This window comes from Hevea brasiliensis, chromosome 7 (assembly GCF_030052815.1).
Source record: "Hevea brasiliensis isolate MT/VB/25A 57/8 chromosome 7, ASM3005281v1, whole genome shotgun sequence".
Classification (NCBI taxonomy): domain Eukaryota; kingdom Viridiplantae; phylum Streptophyta; class Magnoliopsida; order Malpighiales; family Euphorbiaceae; genus Hevea; species Hevea brasiliensis.
In genome coordinates this window covers 98414414-98432480 of record NC_079499.1, presented here as the reverse complement: position 1 = coordinate 98432480, position 18067 = coordinate 98414414, and the positions used below count along the sequence as shown (strand labels likewise).

General features: G+C 33.5%; 1 non-coding gene and 1 pseudogene across 1 annotated transcript; both read left to right on the top strand.

Annotated features, from left to right (window-relative positions):
• The first annotated feature begins 410 nt into the window (after positions 1 to 410).
• On the top strand, positions 411 to 12217 carry LOC110649041 (glutamate receptor 2.8-like; annotated as a pseudogene).
• Positions 3365 to 3471, top strand: LOC131181943 (small nucleolar RNA R71). Its single transcript, XR_009150413.1, has one exon. It is a non-coding gene; the product is annotated as a small nucleolar RNA R71 (small nucleolar RNA).
• Positions 12218 to 18067: the final 5850 nt, after the last annotated feature.

Below are 18067 nucleotides of genomic sequence, written 5' to 3'. Positions count from 1 at the left end.
TTTAAATTATTTTTTTAACAGTAATTTTGTCCCTTTAAATATAATTTGAAATAAGCACTAAATCTCTTTTAATTCTATAATGTTTTAGAGTCTTAAGAATTATTTTTTTATTAAAAAGTATGGATATGAAGCCAAAAAATTCTTATTGATAAAATTAATCAAATAAAATCAATAACTTACATATGAACCATATTTGATAAAATTAAAAACATATAACTAGAAAATACAGAAAATTAGACCATAAAAAGTTTAGGATATATTATATTCCGAATAAGTACAAAAGTTTAACGCTAGCTAGCTAGTTAAAATATAGCTATTATTAGACTAGTAACAACACACTGACTCTTAACTTGTTCCAATTTATAAGTCCGAAAGGCTTGCTAGCTAGTTTACTATCTTGATTCTTGAAAATGGCTATGCAGAAATGGATATTCTCTCTTCTCTCCATTCTATTCTTTAGTCTCAGGTGCGAGTGCTTGATGGGGAAGGAGATTGTGCAAGTAGGAGTAGTTCTTGATCTGAACTCAACAGTAGGAGAAATGGCAGAAAGCTTCATATCCATGGCAATCTCTGATTTCTATGCTGCAAATGACAATTATCAAACAAGACTCTCCCTACTCAACAGAGATTCCAGAGATGATGTTGTTTCTGCGGCTTCTGCTGGTTATATATATATATATATATATATATATATATATATATATATTGAACTGCTGGTAATATTTTCATACTCAATAAGAGTACGTCATTATTTATTTTTGGTGAAATATATTGTCCAATAATAAACACCTAGAGGCTAGCATAAATATCTTTATCCCATTTACGACAACGCTCTTTCATGCTCAAACATGAATATTTGATGTGTGGAGTTTACAGACTAACACATCTATAAGGTTAGTGATGGTAATGATTAGGGTACCCACAGAAATCATTCTATCAAAATTCAATTAATATTTTCAAAACTCAAACCTGTCTCAAACCTGATTAAAATTTATTCTCAACTACTTAAATCCGTCTCAAACCCGATTATTATTATTCGAAAAATATCCGAATCCGTTTAATTTTATATATTTTAATTAAAAATTCACAAAACAATAATTTTATTAATAATTTTTATTTTACAAATTGAAAAATTCCATAAAATATTTCAATCTTATTTTATATAAAATAAAATATATAAAAATTTATAAATATTATTATAAAAAAATATATATATATATATATATATAAACAGGCTCAGGTAATGGTTACCCAACATGTAAAACCCAAGAAGTGCTAATTTAAGGTCATTAGCTTGACACCTTTTCAGTTCATGGTGGTTGGAATTGGAAAGTGTTGTCTCCCTTCTCAACAGGTTATGCAACAAATTTGTACTTCAACTTTTTCCCATTGACTATGAAAGTACCTGTTGCTTTGTTTAGAATCTTAATCACACCTTGCAAATTACTCTTACAAACTTGAGATGAACTTTCTACTTTGAGTTGTTTAGATGGAGCCTTAAGTTTTACTCTTGGAGTTTCATTCTTATAAAAAGGAAGTGGCAAAGGAGACTTTTTCTTTTACACTGTATGCTGATTACACTGAGAATGAAGAGTAATTTGACTTTCATCCAACTTAATATCATTCATTCCAGTATCATTTTCTATAACATCCACCCTATAGCAAGAATTTACCACAGCTGATTTCTTGGAATCTTGGAATAGATTGAATTCTATTTCCTCTTCTCCTACCTTCAACTTCAATTTCCCATTCTTCACATCTATATTAGCTCCTGCAGTAGCTAAAAATGATCTTCCAAGTATAATGGGTGTTCTTACATCCTCCTCCATCTCTAGAACCACAAAATCCACAGGAATAAAAAATTTTCCAACCTTCAATGGCACATTCTCCAAAATTCCCACTAGATATTTGATAAATCTATCAGCTAGTTACAAAGAAATGGTAGTGGGCTTCAAATCTCCTACCTTCAACTTTTCACAAATGGAGAGTGGCATCAAACTTATACTAGCTCCAAGATCACACAATGCCTTTTCAATACTAGTATCCCCAATGTGACAAGGAATAGAGAAACTTCCTGGATCCTTCAATTTTGGTGGAAGTTTATTCTATAAGAGAGCACTACACTCCTTTGCTAATGCCACAGTTTCATAATCTTCTAATCTCCTCTTGTTTGATAAAATTTCTTTCAGGAATTTAGCATATGAGGGCATTTGAGAAATTGCATCTCTAAATGGAATGTTGATGTGTAATTTCTTTAAAACTTCCAAAAATTTCCCGAACTGCTTATCTAGCTTTGCTTTCTGAAACCTCTGAGGATATGGCAATGGTGGCTTGTATGGTGGTGGAGGCACATACTTTTCCTCTTTTTCTTTTTCAATTTCCTTTTTCTTGTTTGCTTCCTCATTAACTTAATCATGATTCGAAATAGATTCATTTTTGTCTTCATCTTCTTTCATTTTTTTCCTCTTTTATCTCATCTTCCTTTTTATTTCCCAAAATTTTCCCACTTCTTAGGATCATTGCCTTGCAATGTTCTTTAGGATTCTCTGGTTGACTTGGAGGTTTTCCTTGTGCTTTGCTGGAAGAGCTTGATTGTTGAGTTATTTGGTTTTCCAACGTCCTGTTATGAGTGGCAAGCTGGTCCATCCTTGAAGTTAATTGTTGAATCATTTCTCCTTGTTTTTATTGAGCAGTTAAGAAATTCTCCATCATAGACTTCAAAATTGAATCTTGGTCTGAAGACTGAACTGATTGTTGTGGAATAGGTGCATTTTGATTCCTTTGTGGTGGAAATCCAGGTGGTACTCTGTTTTGTTGAAAATTCTACTGTTGTTGCTGGAAATTAGGAGGTTGTTGATAATTATGTTGCTGCCCTTGTCGACCTCCCCAATAAAAGTTAGAGTGGTTCCTCCATGCTAGATTATATGTAGCAGAAAAAGGATTACCAACTGGTTTCTTATTGTAATTCCCAACAAAATCAACTTGCTCATTTCCAAACTCTTACCCATAGGAAGGAAAATCATTGATACAATGCATATTTCCCACACTAACATCTTCTGTATGACTAGATCCTCCAATTGATGAGTCAACCTTCATGCTTAACTTATCCATTTTTCTCGTCAAAGCATCAAATTTGGCATTGAACATACTCATGGCATCTAATTCATATACACTAGCTGGTGGCTTCTTCATTTCATTTCTTTCACAGCTCCATTGATAATTGTTGTAAGCAATTTTATCCAATGCTGCATAAGCTTCATCTTCTGACTTTTCCATAAGATCACCTCCTGAAGATGCATCAATTATACTTCTAATTGCTGGAGAAACACCATTGTAGAAATGTTAAACTAGCATCCATTTAGGGATTCCATGATGTGGACATCTTCTTTGAAGATCCTTATATCTCTCCCAAGCTTCATAGAGACTCTCATCATCCCTTGGTCTGAAAGAAGTTAATTCATTTTTCAGTTTTGCAGTCTTGCTAGGAGGAAAGTATTGAGCCAAAAAAGCTTATGACAACTCATCCCAAGTAGTTATTGAACCCAGAGGTAATGAATGCAACCACTCCCTAGCACGATCCTTCAAAGAAAAAGGAAATAATCTCAATCGAATGGCATCATCTAACACACTATTTATCTTTAGCATGTCACTAATCTCAAGAAAATGTGCAAGGTGCACATGTGGACTCTCAGTAGGACCTCCCCTGAACTGTGATTGTTGAACCATTTGACAAAGTGAGGGCTTCAACTCAAAGTTGTTTGCTTCCACTCTAAGCCTTGTAATACTCGGTCTAAAATCTCCAAAATCAGGAAAAGCATGATCCTTAATTGATCTGTTGTTGTCGTTTGCCATAGCTTCTATCACTTGTTGCTCTTGATGTTTCTCTTGCTGTCTTTGAATTCTAAGTTCAGCTTTTCTTCTTTTAGACTCTACTCTTAAAGCTTTAGCTATCTTTTCAATAACAGGATCAAAAATTAAATCAATTTCTGTACTTTTTGTTCTTCTCATATAAAAGATATGTACCTAAAAAACCAAAATAAGAAAATCTCAAAGTAAAATGATAAATGAAAGAAATTAAAATCAAAAATAAAATGCCCAAATTAACCAAACAATCAATCGTATAATATCAAACAAAACAAATCCCCGACAACGGTGCTAAAAACTTGATTGCGTACTCCGCAAGTGTACGAGTCGTTCAAGTAGTAAAGAAAAGATATCGTCCTACAGAGATTTGTTGTTTGAGTATCAAACTATAAAAGTCATGATTATTTGGGCTATCAATAATTTATGCCAAAAATAGAGTAAGAGATGCAACAAAATAAATTAGGAAAATAAGGAAATTATAATGAATTAAGCAATTAAAATTCTAAGCACTATACTAATTTACTAAAATTTCAGCAAGTAATAAAAGATTTAATTAATTAATGGTAAAAATTAATTCCAGAGTTGAGGTTCATGGAGTAAAATTCATTGGGATTTAGATAGGCAAAGCCAAGATTAAGGGAAATACAAGTTTGAAGGAAGTTGATTCTGATTTCCTTTAATTTCTCTTTCAAGAAAACTAAATAGTGTTTTAAAGAAAACTAAACCCCATTCTTATGCGATTTTTAATTACCCAAAACCCTTTAAACATTTTAATCAACTTGAAATTCCTCTTAACCCACTGGTTTATTTCTAACACTAGGTGATTAAGTTCATTATCTTGATTATCTATCATAGATTTTTAGCTCTCGGTCCTTCAATCTAAGATTAAGAATAAAACCCAAAGAGTACCAATAATGGGTATGTAAATAAGCACACAATATAAGAATCAAAACTTATATATACTAAAATCTGGTTAAAACCAGTCCAAATCCACAAATAAAACTTAAATCATTACACCCAGCTCTGAAATCTTAAGTATCTACTCACTCATGCTTATATTTACAAGTAGAAAATATGAAATAGAGTAAGAAAACATGAAAATAAAACTAAAAAATAAAAGAACCCAGAAGAAGAGAATCTAAATCTCTGAAAATGGAAGCTGGAAAACGTTACTCTGTAGGTGTTCTTCCTCCAAAAATGGCGTGATTCCCTCTTTCCTTTCTCTTTTAATTTTTCTCTCTTTCTCCTTTATGGTAAAAATGAGAATATGATGCTTATATATCCCCTTAAGGTTTGCCCTAAAAATAGTATCTAAAGGGATAAAGACAAAAGGTGTAAAAGATGTGAAAAGAGAAAATTTTTCCATGTCAGCAAATCTATCAGCGCCATCCCACATGCCTCATGTTGATTTAAGTTGTTTTCCACATGCCTCATGTTGATTCGGAGGAGGAGTCTTTAGATTCTACATGACCATCTACACGGGGCATGTGGGAGTCCCTGAAACTTTCGGCGTGTTTTGCTCCAAAATCTCTATTTACACGACCCGCCACATGGGGCATGTTAAAGTCCATGAAACTTTCAGTGTGAATTTACATGCCTCATGTGGATTCCTGCTGGTTAACTCTTATCTTCACATGACCCTCAACACGGAGCATGTTGAGACCCTTGAAAGTCTCGGCTGATCTTCTTCTTTAAGCTAATTTTCTTCATTTTGCACACTACCTTAAGCTTCCAAATCACTTTGAATTTTTTCTATATGGACTTTTTTTTCCTTTAAACCTTATTAAAACCTATCAAAAACATTAATATTCCGAAAATCAAATAAAATGAAACTAAAATTAACAAATTAACTAAAATAAGCATTAAAAGCATAAAATTACTAAACTAAAAAGGCAAAATGGATGCAAAACTACCCTAAAATACTTATATAAACTGAGTTTACAACATACCCACATCAACAATGCTTGAAAACTTCAAATCAAGATGGGAAAAGAATTTCTCTTCAAGAAAACCACATAGGAAGTTAGATGAATTAAATCTCTTTGGTTTATGGGCATATGATACAATTTGGGCAATAGCAATGGCAGTGGAGAAGACTGTTGATAATGTAAAACCTAGCATCTTAAAGCATAATTACACTAGCCAAAGCACAACAAATAATCTTGAAGCTACCATAGGAATTTCTACAATGGGGCCAATACTCTTGAACTCTATACTGAACACACGTTTTCAAGGACTAAGTGGGGAGTTCCATTTGGCTAAGGGAGAGCTGATACCTAAAGCCTTGGAAATATTCAATGTGATTGGAAACAAAGAAAGAATTCTTGGATATTATAGTCTAAATGGAGCGCTTTCAAAAAGCTTGACTTCCAAAGAAAAACTCGGAAAACCAATATGGCCAGGAGACACAGATGAGCAACCAAGGAAGTTAAGAATTGGGTTTCCAGTTACAACTGGTTTTAGAGAATTTTTAAAAGTAGAATGGCATCCTGAAACCGGTAAGCCTATTGTTTCAGGCTTCTGTGCAGATGTTTTCCCCGAAGCACTCAAGATGTTACCATTTCCCTTGCCATATGAGTTCATTCCCTTCGCTGATAAAGAGAGGAAGAGTAAAGGAACTTATGACCAACTTCTTTATCAAATCAAACAACAGGTTGCTTTCTGTTCTCTTTCATTGGTTGTCTCCCATACTAGAAGCAGCCCTAAAACAAGGCAAAAGATTTCATTCTTCATGTAGGTTTACCCAATGATATGATTTTTAGAGTTAGAATTAGTATGGCATCCCATTCAAATATATAGTAAGTAGGATATGAATTAGGGCAGCCCCGCCTAATGTGCAGCAGAAAATTTGATTAACAAGTAGAATAGAAAATTGATTAAAGAATGCTCTTTATAATTGTTTGGCAGGAAGTGGATGCTGTTGTTGGAGATATAACAATAGTGGCTAATCGTTCACTATATGTAGACTTTACATTGCCTTACACAGAATCCGGAGTTTCCATGGTAGTTCTAATGAAACATGATAAAAGGGACAACAAGTGGATTTTCTTAAAGCCACTGAGCTTGGACCTTTAGTTAACAACTGCTGCAGCTTTCATCTTCACAGGTTTAGTGGTATGGGTGCTCGAACATGGTATAAATACAGATTTCAGGGGGCCTCCAGATCAACAGTTTAGGACAATTTTCTGGTTCTACTTTTCAACAATAGCCTTTGCACAGAGTAATTTCTCCAAACTTTTCTCTTGTTTTTTTTCCTTCTTCTGTAATTTCATCAATGGTTATTGAATTTATGAGGCCTAATTACCAAAAAAACCTTAAGCATTTTCACCAATTTGCAATTTAATTTAATGGCATTTTAGCGAATTAAATCAATTTATTGCAATTTTATCCGATCAATTAATTTGGTCAAAATTAATTAAAAATTATTAATTAAAGAAAAAAAAAGTTACATAATTCTTTTTTTTTTATTTTTTTCTCCCCTTCTCCCTCCTCTGTCCACCCACCTCAAATGAGAGTAGAAAAGAAGGCGAAGCAAGTATTGCGATTCACTGGAGCCCGTGTGGGCAGCTGTCCAATGTCAATCTCTGGGACAGTGTCAGTGGGCTTTATAATAGATTTACGGTGGATGGAGTTGCAAAGACAGTGGTTAGATAGAGACACAGGTTAATTTTTTATTCTTTAATAAATAAATTATTATTATTTTATTCAATTTTAATTAAATTTTATTTATTAAATAAAAGTGAAACATTATTAAATAAAATTGAAACAATAAGATTTTATAAAAAAATTTTGAATTTTTTTTTAATTAGGCCTTAAAATAATTCACATAATCGCTAAACTTTGATTTGGTTTCATGAATATCATTATTATTGTCAAATTTTTGTGGAAATTTAAACAACCTATTTTTTGAGCCAACTTCAAAAAACTATAGTTTATCTTTAATGGTAAAACTATATTTTTAAAAACAATTATTCGGTTAATATATTTTCTAGCTAAAATTATGGCAATGATAACTATATTATAAAGGTTTAATGGCAGAATAAATTTAAACATTTGTGTATGTTATTTATTTTATTTAAATTTTTTAATTTTAAATAATTAAATTAATTTTTCAAAATTATGAGAATTTTATTAAACACTCAAATTAGAATTAGGTAAATTATAATTTAGACATTGAAGTTTAGCAAAACCTATAATATGGTTCCTATATTTTAAAAAAAAGTAATTTAGTCTTCTAAATTTAGTAAAATTTACAACTTAATCTCTTAATTTAAATTTTATATTTAAATAGTATAATAAATGTATTATTCTTTCCAAAATTAATTTTTCTTTCTGTCAAGAATTATTGTGAAATTATTCTTAAGTTCTCAATATATTTTTTTTTTAATTTTAATCAGTAAAATTTTAATTTCTAGAAATAAAATAAAATAAAAATTCTTGAGCTGAAAATATGAAGATCCGGTCGAGTTAGGTTTATGAGTCACGACTCGTCCCGTGAAATTTTATTTTCATTAACTATGGTTTGTTTAGGAATGAGATGGCGGACAGAGACGAGTCTATACTCGATCACAATCTATATATGACTAATAGGTAGAGTCAAGGAAGCTCGTAGCTCAGTTATAGAAAATATTTATAGTTAAGGACATTTTAGTTTTTTTTTTTTTTTGCTATAATTAATATTGAATTGGTCAGAGGAACTAAGTTATAAATTTTGTAAATCTCAGAAACTAAATTGCCTAATTTTAAAAATATATGAACTAAGTTGTAATTTACCTATTAGAATTTGAGAATTAAACTTTGGTATTGGCTAAAGTTTCTATAATTTTGAAATATTTGTTTTAAAATTAAAATATTTTAATAAAATGATCAACGAATAGAAACATTTGAATTTACTTTGCCATTAAACTTATTATAGAAAACAAAATCAAAGTTTAAGCGAATTTTACTCATGAAAGAAATTAAAGGTCAATAATTGTACTAAATTCAATTAATCAATGATGAAAATTCAAGTTGTTATTATAACAATTAAATGCAATAGTTCATCCCAACTTCATCAAATTAATTATAAAAATATTTGATAATGGTGATAGGGGAGAAGTTGTTGAACAGCTGGGCAAGATTTGTTGTGATCATATGGTTTTTTGTGGTACTTATCATATCCCAAAGTTATGCTGCTAGTTTAGCCTTAATTTTAACACTGAAGAGGTTGCAGCCTGCCTTCGCTGACATCGAAGAGATTCAAAGGAATGGTCTCTTTGTCGGATGCCAATCGCATTATTTTGTGAAAGATTTCCTTATAAAACAACTCAACTTCACTTAGTCCAAGTTGAAGAGTTGTAGCATCGTCCCAGAAAAGTATGATGAAGCATTGTCTAAGAGAATCCAAAATGGTGGTGTTGCTGCTATTTTTAATGAAATTCCTTACATCAAACGCTTTTTGGCCAAATATTGATCTAAATTCCAAATGGTTGGGCCAACCTACAAAACAGATGAATTTGGCTTTGTAAGTCTCACTCCACCTATAAATAAATGTTCATACACTTATATGATATAAACTATTATGATTTGAATTGTCCTTTGAAGTTGCTAATAGCTTGCTGTTATATTGTCCAGCATATAAATCATGTTATATTTTTCTGTGTTATATTTGCATTCAAAATCTTCAAAAAAAAAATCATCATATCATTATAATAATTAAATTATTGTTTTTCTGTGTTAGGCCTTTCCAATTGGGTCGCCATTAGTTACAAATATTTCAAGAGCAATCTTGAATGTGACTGAAGATAAAGCTAAAATGGACAGAATTGAGCAGAATAACTTTTTCGACAAAAACACATGTGATTATCAAACTGCACGAACCTTGTCAGATAGTCTTAGTCTGTCCAGCTTTGGAGGTTTTTTCATCATCACAGGACTTACTTCCATGTTTTCTCTACTGATTCATATCTTGAAGTTCCTTTGGTTTCATTGGCCTACCTCAAACACCACACACTCAGAAGGAATATCATTTTGGTTAAGAATTCTTGAGTTGGCAAAGCATTTTGAACAGAAAGATCTCTCGGTCTATCATCATGATTTTGGAGTTCGTCCTACAACAAGTCCTGCAGCTACAAGTATTGGAGCTTCACCTAATAATAATATTGATGCCAATACACAAAACCATTCCTGGACTTCTTTCCAAGGAACTGAGAAAGCTGTTAGAGATCAAGAAATTCATACCACGGGGAATGAAACAACAGTTACAAGAGCCTCTAACTCACCATAGAAAATTATCTTTATGCTTTAAGGGAGTGTCTTCAAGGAACATATATTGATTTGATTTATTTCCCTAATGCATGTGAATGTTCCATGTAGGGATAGTTATCTATGTAGGATCTTTTTTGTTAGTTGGGTACTTTTATTATTTTTACTTATTCAAGTTTTCTGGTTAATTGATACGTGTGTCTACAAGTGCACGGGTCACAGTAGTATAGTTTTAAAAAATGATATCGATCCCACAGGGAATTGTGCTTAAATTGGAAATAAAAGTATAAGCTAATTAGAATGACAAAATTTAAAGATGTAAAATAAAATTTGGAATTAAAATTGGTATTTGAGGAATTAAAGCTAAATCAAACAATTAACTAAAATTAATTAAGCTAGATTACCAAAATTTAATTTGAAATTTCTATTTATGAAATAAAGAGGAATTAAATCTAAATTCAATAAAAATTAAAGTGATTCTAGAGATTGGATTTTCAATATTGTTTGCATGTGATTTATCCCTAATTTAGCCAAACACATGAGAATTGCAATTTTGAGGGAAATCAATTCTTAAATTTTTGAAACCTTTTTCAAGCATTTCAAAGTTGGTTTTCATTAAATCAAACCCTGTTTTCACGGTATTTCAAACCTAACAAAAACCCAATTAAAGCTCTAATTGATTTTGGAAAGTTCCCCTTAATCCTCTTAGCTTATCTCTAACACTAAGAAAACAAAGTTTATTGCAAGATTATCTATCCCTAATATTCACTTTTCAGTCCATCTATTAAGGATTAAAGCTTAACTTAATGAGGGCCCATTCATCAAGCAAGGCAACAAGCTCACAAGCAATAAATCAAAATGTAACAAACCTTATTTAAATGACTAAATCAGTTCAAAACCACAATACAAAGCAATATTTACAAACCCATCTCTAGAATCTCAAACAACTACTCACTAATCATAGTTTCAAGACAAACCCAAATGTATAAATGAAGAAATAATGGAAATCTAAGTTAAGGAATAGAAAAACCCAGAAAATTGCAGAAGAATCTGCTGCTGGATGAGTGCAGAACGAGCTCCCTGCTGCTGCTGCTGCTCCCTTCACGTGCTCCCTCTTTCTCTCTTTCTTTTCTTACCAAAAATGCCTCCCTTCCTCCTTATCGAAAGAAAATGATAAAGGAGACTTTATATAGGTGAGGGGACTGCCCTAGAATGGGTAAAAAGGTGGAAGATTCCAGAGAAAGTGAGGTATAAAATCAGAGTAACGGAAATGCCACGTCATCCATTTCCAGTAAAATGACATAAGCTGAATCGGTTGTGTCGCGGGTTGTGTAACAATCTGCCTGAATATCTGACGCTCGACACAACCTGCGACATAAGCTAAATTGGTTGTGCTGCAGGTTGTGTAACAATCTGCCTGAATATCTGACGCTCGACACAACCTGCGACATAAGCTAAATTGGTTGTGCTGCAGGTTGTGTAACTCTCGGCCATTTTTTACTCAACTTCAAAAATTTTTACAATTCAACTCTAATCTCCTCCAAATGGCTACTCTGATCAAAATACATCAAATTTCTCCAAATTTAACCTACAAAACAAATAAATTCCAAAAATTAAACTAAGAAGTGTGAAAATTATAAAATTGACTAAATATATGCTAATATCTATAATAATAGCTATGAACAAGGGTAAATTATGTGCAAAAATTACACCTAAATGATGATCTAAAATGCATGCATCAAATTCCCCCATACTCAAACTCTTGCTTGTCCCCAAGAAAAATTTCATTAAAACTCATTTGGAAGGGAATAGAATCAGTGTTTGAAAACACAAAAATCACTAATCCAAACCACCAACTTACCCCTAGCCACCAACATTCCAAATTCCCACCAGCGAAGCACAAAGAATGAAGTAATCACTCTCAATAATTACAAAATAGCTAAGAATTAACCAATCAACCCAAGCAACAAATACCAACCAGCTACAAGAGTCAATTGTGCCAAAACAAACCTAAATGAAATAGATAGCCAATGTGTCTCAAATAGATGGTGAGTAATGTATGAAAGATTATATTGCCAAACCCATATGCAAGCATAAAAGATCTAACTCTACTAATGTAACAAGCATTTTTCAAAGAATCATTAGTTCTTTTTAAGGGTTGTAATGGGGTCAAAATAGGGGTAAAATTGTGTTAACAAAGAAAGGGAATAAGGAAAACAAAATATGAGAATAATATTAATCATGAAACTCAAAGTGCATCCTTTTTTTTTTAATAGAATATATTTTTTTTTATAATAGAAATTTTTTTTTCTTTTTTTTTTTATCAAGAGGAAAGAAATTCACAATGAATCTCAAGTGCTATCACAATGATTATATAAAGGGACTACTTTTATACTTTTTTTTTATTTGATTTTGTATGTGTCCCTATTTCATGTCACACCCAAAATTACCTTTGGGATATTTTGGTGACCCTTTTTTTTTTATCAAGAGGAAAGAAATTCACAATGAATCTCAAGTGCTATCAAAATAAAGGGACTACTTTTATAATATATTTTTTTATTTTGTATGCGTCCCTATTTTACGTCACACCCAAAATTACCTTTGGGATATTTTAGTGACCTCTTTTTTTTTATCAACTTTTCACAATTACTCTAGCACTTTTCAAGATGTTTCAATCCTCCAAACTTTTTTTTCCATTATTTTTTTTTATTTTTTATTTTATGCACTTAATTGCTAAAATATTATTCTCATAAATAGGTGGTAGTGTTTAGGTTTAATGGCTAGGTAAATGATTTTGGTTCCAAAGAAATTAGGGAATTAAGGTTCAAGGGGGTTTGCAAGGGTTGAAATGAGATTAAGGTAGGTTAAGGCTAAATGTGAGATTTAAAATATGAAGGAATGCCTACATCATATTCTTATCAAATGCAAGTTAAAAATTTCGCTTTGAAAGATCTAAGATGCTTGTTCTAGGAATGGTGAGACGACAAGGACCATTTTCTTTCTTAAAGGCTTATTCAGACACTCAAAACTCAAAATAGCTAATCAGAATCTGCATACCTAGATAAATATATTAATTTTCAGCTATTAAGTAAGAGAAAGAATAATGCTTAAGACTTTGTACCCAGCTGGAACTTTCATTCCACTAACCATCTAAAGGCAAGTTGGATTGCTTGAATAAGTGGCTTATGGAATTCAAAGACTGGTTTAAAAATTCAAAAATTTTAAATGAATTAATGAAATGCATGAATGTATAAATGTATAGTCAACCTATATGTAACTAAGTATGCATAACTAAGTGTATGAAGCTATATGCAAGTGTATGCATGTGAATATGTACAAGTATGAAGTAATGAATATGTCACTATATGCAAGTGAAAAAGAAAAATAATTTTTGCAAAAAATTTACCCTCTCCCCCATACTCAGAATGAACATTGTCCTCAATGTTAAAAGATTGCAAGGAATGGGATAATTTGGCTATATGTGCAGAAAATGGGTGGCTCATATGTGCATAAAGAATTATTACCCTGTTGCATAAGCGATAGCACAACTTGTGTTGAAAGTGACACAAGCGGAGATGAGAATTGTTACCTCATTGAAGTGCAGCCAATTTAATTAAATAAAATTTGGACAGCTGCTGCACTCATTGCAAAAGAAACAGTGCAATGGAATTCATTAAATCAATTAAACTCAAAAAGTTGAATTAAGGAAGTTAAGCTCAAAAATATAACTATCAAGTGTAAATCCAAAGTAGCAAATCAAAGCAAGTGAGCAATGTACTAAAGATATAAAAGAAAAATGTACTTTATGAGGAACTAAAAAAAATACTGAAGAAGTAAATGGTTCAAGTAAAATAAAAACAACACAAGCAAAATATTAACTAAACAAGTTCAAAACACTAATTAATTAAGCAACTAAAAATAAAAACATGAAATGTAAATTGAGAATAAAAGCTGGTCAATCTGGTATGAGAATTTCTTTGCCCTTGCCATCTTGTGGAGGTGGTGGTGCTTTTGGTGGTTGCTGTGGAGAGATGATGCTCAAAATCAGTGCCTGGTTCGTTTCGATCTGCTCCAGCTTAGCTCGCAGGACTTTCAACTCGTCTTGCATTTCAGCACTTCTATCCAAATATATATCAGCTAAATCCCGCAATGTTTGAAAAGAGACATCCGTCATTTATCGAAAAGAATAGATCTCATCACTGAGATTCTCCATGAATGTCAGAAGGGTTGCCATGGATGGTCCAGAAGCTGTTGATGAAGCAGGTTGGGCAGCTGGTGGAGCCTGGCGTGGAGGGTGTGTAAAAGGCTGCTCGGATGGTTTCTCAGATGCTGAGGAAGAGCTAATTGCAGTGGGAGAGCCAGGTGGTGGTGCGGTGGATGCAGGAATCTCATACAGCTTGGTAGCCTCATTTTTGATACAAAATTTTTGGTTGGCCAAATGAGGTCCATCCAAAAATAGCAAACCAGTTGGAACAGCAGCACACTTGTGAACTTGAGGATTAAAGCCAAAATAATGTGCAATGGGTGTGACCAAACCTCCAAACACAATGTTACCAGTACCCCTAGTAGTCTGGCGGATCACATGACGGTAAAAATAATAACCAGGTGAAGCTTTTTTACCAGTTTTTACACACCATAAAAAGAATAAATCATACTGAGACATTGTGCCAACACTAGTTCCTCTTCCCAAAATTGTATTTGCAATTAATCTCTCAAGCAATCTCAAGGCATGACTCTCAATCTTAGAGGCCTTACTGTGCCCCGGTTTGAAAGTACCTGCTGAAGGTGCAATTTGCTGCCAAAATTCATACCCATTATAGTCCCTTTGGCTAGTAGGTATTTTGAACAAACCATCAGGTGGAAAGCTGAATATATGGTGAAAATTATCCATAGACAGCACCCTATCTTGACCAAGGCATCTAAAATTGATTGTCAAGTCATTATCCAAGGCATTTTTATGCTTATTAGTGGACAGGGAGGCCATAAATTCTTGCACCAGAATGGGATAAACCAGTTCCTGTTTATGTGCAAATCGCACCTAACCTAAAGCATCTAACAGAGTCTGCATTTCATCATATATCTCTAAGGATTTAAGTGTAGACACATCTAAATACCGAGTTTGAACCATTTTTCGAGCTTCGACTCTTGCCTTATTTCTTTTCATTTCAGCAGTAGGTAATACCCAATGTCTAGCAGCAGACAAAGAGGAGGTAATTACAAAGTTACCTTTAGATGTACCGGGGCGCTTGACCGCCGATTTTGGGATGCCACGTCGGACAGCAGGTTCAGCAGGCATTGGGGGCGGGACTGGGAGTTGTTGTGTGGCCGGTTCGGGTCACTTCCTCTTGACGCCGCTTGTTGATTTGTGCGGCTTAATGCTTTTGGCCTTTTTCTTCTTGTATGAAGCGATGGGGGCGTCACCAGAATGGGTTGCCGGTGAATCGGCATTCATGGGTGGAGTGGTTTGGGGCTGCGGCGGCTGTGAGGAATGGGGAGGGGAGTTTTCGAAAGAGAGTGGGGAGTCGGGCATGGCGAAATGGAGGGAAGGGACTGAGAAAGAAGAAGAATGGGAAGAAGTCGAAGAAAAATGTCTGTGGTGGAGATGACTGTGAGGACGAAGGTGACGGTGAAAAAGGGGGGTCGTGTCGGGGGCGATGCCGAGAGGAAGAAGGAGAAGGCATGGGCTATGCGTTTGGGCTATGGGTTTGGGTTTTTTTTTTAGGTTTTGGGTTTCGGGTTTCGGGCTTGGGCTTATGGGGTATGGGTTTTGGGCTTTGGATTTGGTTTATTATTATTATTATTATTATTATTATTATTTTATATCAAAATGGGTTAGTGGGCTTTTGGGCTTGGGGTAGCTGCTGGCCCATTCTGGTGAAGTGAGTCCTTATCCTGCAAAACAAACAGGCGACACAAGTTAGAACATAAGGATAGGGGGGTTGTGTCGGAAGTTATGCAACAATCTGCCCAAAGTGTGCCCAGCGAACACAAGCAACGACACAAGCGAACCCGGTTATGTCGCAAGTTGTGCAACAATCTGCCCAAAATGTGCCCAGCGAACACAAGCGACGACACAAGCGAACCCGATTATGTCGCAGGTTGTGCAATCTGCTGCCCAAATTTGACAGATTTAGAGAGTGCCTAAAAAAGTAAAACAAATTAGATTTCAAATGATTAAACCTTCATAACATGAATTCTAATTGTTCAACTTGTTATGTTCATCAAACACTCATAAAAAATAATTTTTCAAAGCACCAATTCACACATCCACATTCAAATAATTTTCTTGTTAAACCAAGATGACAAGGTTTGGAAAAATTTTCTCTTAAAATTAACAAAAAGGGCAATGAATCCAGCAAGAATCAAAAGCTAAAATTTAAAGCTAAAACTAAAATAAAATTTTTTTTATGCTCATTTGCTTGTAATGCATTGCATCCCATCTGCATAAGGAAATTAGAACAATGTTAAACTCTAAATAAGGAGTATGAAAAAACTTAAAACAAATACATATATGAAAAAAAATAAAGAATCAATGAAAAATTGTGAGTTATGCACAAAAATGCTAAGTTTAGGTCTTTAGCTTGACCATACTCACTCAAGATTTTATGGAGAGATAGCAGGTTGCTATCTTCTCAATTGGCTCACCAACTGAATAGTGCCTCAACCTTTGTCCATTTACCTTGAAATTACCAGATTTTTCACCAAAAATTTCCACAGCACCATGAGGTAAAACTTTCACAATTTTAAATGGACCGGACCACCTTGATTTTAATTTTCCTGGAAAAAATTTTAACCTTGAATTGAATAAGAGAACCAAATCTCCTTCTTTAAAGTCCTTTTTCTTGATATGCTTATCATGCCATTTTTTAGTTCTTTCTTTATAGATCCTAGCATTTTCATAAGCATCAAGTCTCAATTCTTCTAATTCATCAAGTTGCAAAAATCTTTTATGTCCAGCAGCTTGTAAATCAAAATTGATTGCACTAATGGCCCAATAAGCTTTATGTTCTAACTCTACGGGCAAATGGCATGATTTCCCAAAAACTAACCTATAAGGTGTAGTTCCTATGGGGGTTTTAAATGTTGTTCTATATGCCCAAAGAGTGTCATCTAATTTAAGGGACTAATCTTTTCTGGACTTGTTGACAGTTTTCTCCAGGATTTGCTTGATTTCTTTATTTGTGATTTCTACATGGCCATTTGTTTGAGGGTGATATGGCGTGGCAATCCTATGCTTTACCTCATACTTTCTCATTAATTTTTCAAATTAGTGGTTGCAAAAATGGCTACCACCATCACTGATTATGGCACGTGGGGCACCAAATCTGGTCAAAATAAATTTTTTCAGAAATTTCACCACAACTTTTGCATCATTGGTAGGTTTAGCAATAGCTTCTACCCATTTAGATACATAGTCCACCCCTACCAAGATATATTTATTTCCATAAGAAGATGGAAATGGCCCCATGAAATCAATTCCCCACACATCAAACAATTCAACTTCTAATATGGACTGTTGGGGCATCTCATCCCTCTTGGAAATGTTACCTACCCTTTGGCACCTATCACACTTGCTTACAAAGTCTCTCACGTGTTTAAACATATTTGGCCAATAGAAACCTGATGTCAAGACTTTTTCAATAGTTTTTGAGACACTAAAATGACCACCATATTCAGAGGAATGACAATGGTAAATAACATCATTTATTTCTTCCTCTGGTATACATCTCCTAATTATTCCATCATTACATCTCCTAAACAAAAGAGGTTCTTCCCAAGAATAAAATTTAACATCATGCAAGAATCTTTTCTTTTGCTGCCAAGATAAATCAGGTGGCAAGACACCACAAGATAAGAAATTCACAATATCAGCAAACCATGGAAGTGCAGATTTCAACACATACAACTGCTCATTCATGAAAAACTCATCAATTGGCACAATATCATCATCTTTATTTTC